Source organism: Epinephelus moara, chromosome 8, assembly GCF_006386435.1.
Source record: "Epinephelus moara isolate mb chromosome 8, YSFRI_EMoa_1.0, whole genome shotgun sequence".
Lineage (NCBI taxonomy): Eukaryota > Metazoa > Chordata > Actinopteri > Perciformes > Serranidae > Epinephelus > Epinephelus moara.
The window spans coordinates 9,868,380-9,876,450 of NC_065513.1; the positions used below are offsets into that span (position 1 = coordinate 9,868,380).

The window sequence follows — 8,071 nt, forward strand, 5'->3', positions numbered from 1 at the left end:
TGTGTGGCGTGTGGGGTCCAGTTGCCCATTGAGGATGGACATGATGTGTGTGTACGTTGACTAGGCAAGGAACATGCCTCTGAGGCTGTCTGTAATCCCCCTTCCTGTATGGATTGCTCTATTTTGCCAGCACGAAGGGTCGGCTTTGTGTGTTTGGGGTAAAGCGCAGGATGACTGTTCCACCCGATAAGCCCCAACAGACTAAGCGCCGTATGGCGGGGGAATCTGGGGGTAGCTCCTCTGCGGATCTGCTCCCCAGTCCCACCCCGCAGCCCTCGTCTTCTTCCTGACGCTGGGTCACATCCAGCCTGCCTCCAGCCAGCCCAACCATGGGTTGCGGCTTGGAGGGCACTGCAGGCGAGCCCCTGGGTGTTTTCTACCATGACCCAGGGGTTTCGTATTCAGTTTGTTCGTCGTCTGCCAACCTCGAAGACCCCTACAGTTTTCACAGTGGTAGACTTAGAACACAAGGCAGTGCTCCAGGCTAAGGTTTCTACCCTGTTGGAGAAGGGAGCGATCAGGGAGGTGCCTCAGGGCAACAAGCAGGCTGGTTTTTACTCCCGCTATTTTCTTGTCCCCAAGAAAGGTGGGAGTCTACGCCCCATTTTAGATCTCAGGGGTCTCAACAGACATCTCAGGCGTCTGCCATGCAAGATGCTGACCATCCCGAGGGTGCGGCAGTCCATCAACAGAGGGGACTGGTTTGTCACCATCGATCTGATAGATGCCTACTTTCAGATTCCGATCTGGGACAGGCATTGGCGGTTCTTCAGGTTCGTTTTCGACAGCAAGCAGTACGAATTCCAGGTTCTGCCGTTCAGAATTTCCCAGGCTCCTTGCACCTTTACCAGGTCCATGGAGGCGGTTTTGTCGCCTCTGCGACAGAAGGGAATACGGATTCTGAATTATCTCGATGACTGGCTCCTTTGTGCACACTCGCAGGCTCAGTGTCGGGCTCATTTGGCTGTCCTCCTGGAGCACATAGAGCACCTCGGTCTGTGGCTCAATTTGAAGAAGAGCAGACTGGAGCCTTCACAGCAGACGCAGTTCCTGGGCCTAGTGGTGGATTCTTGGGCTGCGCTCCTGTCACTGACGCAGGACAGGCAGTTGTCCCTCAGGGCTTGCCTCTCCCATTTCAGGCTGGGGGCAGGAGTCACATGGAGACTGTGTCTCCGTCTTTTGGGTCTGATGGCGTCATCAGTACAGGCCATTCCACTGGCCCTCCTGCACATGCGGCCGGTACAAAGGTGCCTACTGGGGCTGGGGTTGGGCCCCAGGAGGTGCCTGGATACCAGGGTACCTGTCACCAGACAATTGCGGATGGCCCTCCATTGATGGGAAGACGGCAGGAATCTCGCCAAAGGGAGTGTGCTGGGACCAGTAACGCATCGGTTTTTTCTCCTGACGGATGCTTCATTGACAGGCTGGGGCACAGTTTTCAGAGGAAACGGGGCCAGCGGTCATTGGAGTGGTCCTCAAGCCACCCAGCACATCGACATGTTGGAACTGACAGCGGTCCATCTTGGTCTTCGTCATTTTCTGCCACACCTTCAGGGCCAGCACGTGCTGGTTATGACAGACAGTGTGACGGCAGCCACATATGTCAGCAGGCAAGGGGAGTTGGTTTCTCCACGCCTCTGTGAGCTGGCTTGTCGCTTATGGCTTTGGGCGTACCCGGGGTTTCTCTCACTGAGGGCAGTCCTTGTGCAGGGGGTGCAGAATCGTGCAGCGGATCGGTTGTCCGGGGGGAACCGGACCCAGGCGGATGGAGACTCCACCCTCAGGTGGTAGCAGGGATTTGGCTCCACTACGGACAGGCCAAGGTAGACCTGTTTGCGTCACAGGAGAACACCCACTGCCCACTTTTCTTCTCCCTGGGGACGGACGATCCTCCCCTCAGAGCGGACGCCCTTGCTCACCCTTGGCCACAGGTCCCGATGAACGCCTTTCCCCCATTTGTCCTCCTTCCGCCTCTCCTGAGGAGGGTGCACATGGAGGAAATGAGGCTGATCCTGGTGACCTGGTTCTCAGAAAGCCCCCCAGTACTGGGCAGGACTCCGTGGAAGCTTCCAGTTCATCTGGACTTGCTGTCTCAAGCACAGGGGACTCAGGTTCATCCCTTTCCCCAAGGGCTCAGGCTCTGGGCGTGGCCCCTGAAGGGCCCGAGCTGCTAGCCATGGGGTTGTCACCTTCGGTGGTCAGTACGCTGCAGGAGGCACGCGCACCGTCGACAAGATCACTTTATGCGCACAGATGGAGGGCTTTTGTGGCCTGGTGCAGGGGACACCAGATGGACCCACTTACGTGCTCGGCCCCAGCTGTCCTGCAGTTCATACAAGGACTCTTGGATGCTGGAAGGGCGCCCTCTACCCTGAGGGGTATGGTGGCGGCGATCAAGGCAGCTCGGGTTGGGAGGTACCAATTGCCTGAGGGTGTGGACAAATTGGTATCCCGGTTCGTCGAGGGTGCTCGGAGGCAAACTGGTTTACGTGGTAGACCATCTCTGCATCCCTGGAGATTTGGAGCGTCATGGCGCAGTGCATCTGTCGATGAGATCTGTGCGGCGGCTACCTGGTCGGCCCAGTCCACATTTGCTCGCTTCTACCAGTTCAGTGTGGCTGCAGGCACTTCGTTCGGTGAGCAGGTTCTTGGGGTAGCCCAGCGGTAGTGACTTTTTCATTTTTCCTATCAGTCAGCCTTGTGGGGGCTGGTCTGAGTGGCCTCTCCACCCCTCTGATTGAACCTTTGTGTCTTGCAGGGCCGTCTGGCCCTTGGTTGCGTCTTGCACCAGGGCTGGGGTGCCAGCATCCTGCGTCTTGCGGAGCTGGCTAGCTTGGGGGATGTGTATATAGTGTACATTTGTATATAGTTGGTTTGACGCACGGGGGTTTTCTTTTTTGTAGAGCACTTTGGTGGCGGTGACGTCTCATTCGAAAGCCACGCCATACATGTGGGGTGGTGCTGCTCTGTCCCTTCGCGATGTGTCTTAAAGCTCTCCCGTAGAGATATATGTAATATCTCTGAGGTAGAGGGAAGCCTCCTTACGATAGAGAACGTAAGGTTACGTGTGTAACCATGGTTTTCTGAGTAGGAGGCTTCCCCTCCAGCGCGAGGCCGCTCAGGGATTTGTTCCAAAGATCTATATCAACATGGGCGTGGTTGACAGGGGTTTAAATAACCGGTCTGATTGATAGCCATGTCCACTCCACAGGTGGTCCGGTCTGATTGATAGCCATGTCCACTCCACAGGTGGTTTGTCTAAAAGTAATTATGCACACGCCTGACCCTGATGGATCAGGGTTCCCGTAGAGATATATGTAATATCTCTGAGGTGGAGGGGAAGCCTCCTACTCAGAGAACCATGATTACACACGTAACCTTACGGTTATCACTATCAGCTGAAAAAAAATCCATATTTTGTTTCCCTAATAATAACTAAACTTTAATCATACATAAACAATTTAGAATGCCCTCAGTATTTTAATTATATTAATTGGTGAAAGAAGTATCCAGATCTTTTACTGTGTAAGAGGAAGTAGCAATACTACAGTGTCACATGTACATACCTGCATTCACATTCTTACTTTAGGTCACAATCTTATATCTGATATATCTATATCTATCAAAGATATCTGTTTTGTCTTCTGTGGCTGCACTTATGGCAATAAGCAGTAAGTAGATTCAGAGAGGAGACGGCTGGAGACTTCAGTCCATACTCTGCATTAATTTCGCCAGTATTTGTGCACGTTTTCTGAAAGCTTGCAGATGCGGACAAAACATAGCAGTACCGTTGGAAATCATGGAGGCAGTGTAACATATTTGAAGTGGGATGTGATCGTTAGAGATGACAAAGACATTTAAATAACGGTGGAACAAATTTGTAATATAGTGAAAATAATTCTCTGTCCACGTGTCAGGATGTATAATGGTGGCACAGACCACCACTGTCCGCAACACTGCCTCCATTTAACAGTACAACGACTTCCTCCACCATTCCCTCATTTGTTGTTGCTTGAAACTCTTGACTCTGCCCTCTAGTGCAAGTTATTGGTTATATCGATGCTATCATAAAGGACACATGAAAGTGTGAGGGCAGTGATGTTTATAACGGACGTATCTATTTTTGTATGTGAAGGGAGCATTAAAGAACCTTAAGACTTGAAACCAGCTGGTGAAGTTATTTTATATCATCGTTTTATCAGCCCTGTAACTGGCGAAATGCATAGACTGTGTAAACATAAACATGTAAACATTTAGCAAAGATATTTCAATCTGCTCTGTCAACAGTCTCTCATCCACCGTAGCTAACGTTATGTTTCACATAAGCACAGCGCACTAACTCAGCTAATAGCTAACTGTTATTAAGAGGCTAAAACAACAACAGCAAAGAAAACTATTTACAACAGCTTATCTTAGTTTGCTACATATCTTGAAATGTACCAGTGATAACAGCTCTTGCTTTTATGGCCAAGCATTATTGATAATTGAAAGCCATTTGATATTTATTAGTTATCCTTGAATATCTTTAATCTGATGTGTGGCCTTCAGGGCCTTTCAGTATTCATGGAGTAAAAACTAACTGCCATTTTGTTTTCTCGCAGTCTTGATTTGTGAAGCCATTGGCACAAAAACAGCAAAATCTATGCTGTTTCATCCCCAAAGAAAGGTTGGCATATTTGTTGCAGCTAAGCATTTTCTTTCACACCTGAAAAGCAAATGACAGCAAGGTTTTTCAATATGCTGATGCCATTGTACTTGAATTGCACTTCTCTGCTGTCAAAATAGTCCATCGATGAATTTGTATGCTTCCTGAATGGAATATCGTCTGGAGCGGGCTCAAACCTCAAATTATTATAAAACTTTGACAGTTTTGTTATTGCCAAGGCCGCTCATCAGTGTGTTAAAGAGGCATCTAAGGCTGAAGTCTTCTTTTAATTAATCCCAAGTGTGGCACTTGAGTTAATATAATGCCTCCTAATGTCACCGCAGATCAATAATATGAAGGACCAGCATTTACCATAGCATTAAGTCTCTCCGGAGATTAGCAGCATCTTCCTGTCCTCTTGTTCACGGACACTCATCTTTAATCTCAGCAACTGTTATTATCCTGTCACTGCTTATCTGCTCCATAAATTATATCCCTGCAGTTAAACAGGGCCCTCTCCTTTTAGTAATACAACTTCAAAAAGTACCTCAGACCCTTTATTAGTCAAAATGAGCACAGTCATTATAAGGCATATTTACCTTTGTGTTACCCATGCATTAGTGTGTTTTGCTCCAACTAACATATCAGGAGGGAAATTCAAATGAGCACAATTTGGAGATGGCACCACAGCAGGGTAGGAGCCCAGAGATGATCAAGATGTAAGGAAATGATGGGAGTGTTGCTAACATATAGCACATAAAAATAGGAAATCCTATCAGCTGTGAAAAATGCATCAGTCAGTGTACACACATAGCTGCTTAATACCCCTTTGACAGTTAACTGTCTGACTGTTATGCTTCATCATAACATAGCAAACTTATCATTGTTTAATTAGTATGCTGATCTCCTCCCTGACCAAATTCTGAGAGGAAATATACTCATGTTTCTGCATTGATGTAGATGACAGGGGTACAAAGGTGCCTTCACAGTGGGTACAAAAGTCCAACATTGACAGAGAACCGAATGCCATCAGTGTTCCTTCTGCTTTATACAATTTATTGCTGGTAGAAAACAATGTATGTAAAATGTGGACAGTAAGAGATGGGTCACATTGCACCAACTGACAAGGCTGACAGTGAATGGTTTTGCTTGGAACACTTGGCATCAAGAAAGGATGCAGTGTAATCACATTTTTTGTTACCCAGACATCATGAAAGCACATGCAAAATGAGCATGATGAGAATTAAAACAGTCATACTGGGTAAAATTCTGGAAACCATTAACATTTTTGCACAGGCCCTGCGAGTGTTGACATATTACAAGCATGATTCTAAACAGCAAGACTAACAGCCACTTGGAGGGGACTATCGCTGTCTCCTAACAGCCCAAAATCGTGGCAGAACCATCTCATCTGCAACATCTACAAGGTGGAGTGGCTCCCAAGTTTCAAGTTCCTCCACTTACGATTTGCCATACTCTGTCATCATATCCTCTCTTGTTGAAATGGCACAGCAAAGACTTTACAGGAAGCCTTAAAGGAGCACCACTCCTGCAAAAGCTCCTTGAGAACATTTACCAGTGTCTCATCAGATCTACACTGGTGAAGGGCCCTGTGATTTCCAAGATGCGGAAAACACAGACGGAATTGCGAAAATTGCCAATCAAAATAATAATAAATAATAATAATAACTTAGATGTACATAGCGCCTTTCAGGAGACCCAAGGACACTTTACAACAACAAAAATAACAATCTAGCAGCCAAAAGCCAGGGTGAACAGGTGTCTACTCAGTGCAGATTTAAAAAAATGTCCAGTGTTGCACCTGGCGAATCTCCATGGGGAGAGAGTTCCAGAGAGTTGGGGCTGCCACACTGAAGGCTCTATCCCCGAATGTTTGCCTACCCGTGTGACTAACGTTTGCTTGACTGCAGTCTTTTTGGTGGATCAAATCCTTCCATGCATGTGCTCCTTGGATCATCCAGGGAAAGCGGGTCATGTTTCTGTATCAAGTGAGCCATAATTCGCATCTCCATGGTCAAACCTATTGTGAATGCAGCAAAACAGATACACATATTACTTCTTCCGCTTTTCAAAATAAGGTGCTAGCATAGGTTAAATACATATCTGAAAATAAGATGAATTGGATTATATTCACATTAAGTATAAAACGCATTGCCTGTGTCCGTTATAAATTAAGAAGTCTAACCAAATTGTGAGAAAATTACTTTATTCTTTGATCTTGGTGTTACGGCTGAATGTGTTCTGCGCTGTCGTCCCTTTTCCCTCCACTGTAGATCTGCACAGGTGTGCAGCATTGCCTAATGAGGTGCATTGCACCTGGCATGGAGGCGGTGCTTCAGAGCTTCTGTGCCAGCAGCAGAGGAGCGAGGCTCCTGTTGGGGCCTCTCCACTGAGCCTTGTCCTACTGCCTCTCAGCCTGGGATTTTTTTGTCCTGTTAGCTTGTTTTGTTTTTTGATAATAAACCCCATGGATTTCAGTGTTTAAAAGGTGTCTTATGTGGTTATTTCTGGTCAGTGGTGGAGTTTTGTTTGCCCCGTAGGGTCGCTCAAGGGTGGGGCATAACATTATTACAGCAACTTTATTGTTGGACTCTGCACTTACTTAAAAACTGGGGAACATGAAGCTCAGAAGCACGTTATTTTACAAAATATTAGAATTGGAGAACTATTCCATTTGCTTTCTCTGGTAAAATACAACACCTCATGAATAACTGGATGTCCTGCACAGGAGAAAACACTTTCAGATAGTGTCCTTTGACCACAAATTTGGTCAGCAAGCCATCAGACACAGTGCATGTCTGATGGCTTTCAAGTTTATCCTGTGTGTCGCCAGATGCTTCATTAAATTTGACTTGTTACTGTCTTTACACGCAACTGTTTTTAAACATTTGTTGCACATCCCGGCGTTGAAATTCTTTTGCATGCATGCAGCCACACTTTAGACCATTTAGCTTTAGTCATTTTAAACAGCTAGCATTAGCCGGTAGCTAAAGGTGTGTGTATGTGTTTTTAAATAGTGGCAGCACGTGCAGTGATGCTTTCGTAAGACTCAGTGTTTCCTTCACAGGTTAGATGCAGCGTTGAAAGACCTTAAGCGTGAACAGCCAGATCAACATCTGCCTGGTTAACTTAGCACGAGCACAGCAACAGTGGCTAATATCCAACACTGAGCCATTAAATGGAGATCTTACCCTATTTTAAACTGTAAAAAAAAAAATCAGACTATCAGAATCCCAAAATAGACAACCTACCCAAAAAACGCACTCTGAAGACTTGAATATTCAGACCAGCCCTACAGTAGATCACAACATCCAGCATCAGAGGATATTTACTGCACGGCACTTCCTGCCTCTGGAAAGCTGTTAACAGTTGCAATTATCTCACTCTTCACAAATGCATGTTTTT

At 46.8% G+C, this 8,071-nt stretch overlaps 1 pseudogene; it reads left to right on the forward strand.

Moving 5' to 3' along the window:
• Positions 1-381: 381 nt before the first annotated feature.
• Positions 382-2,174, forward strand: LOC126394190 (uncharacterized; annotated as a pseudogene).
• The last annotated feature ends 5,897 nt before the right edge of the window (positions 2,175-8,071 follow it).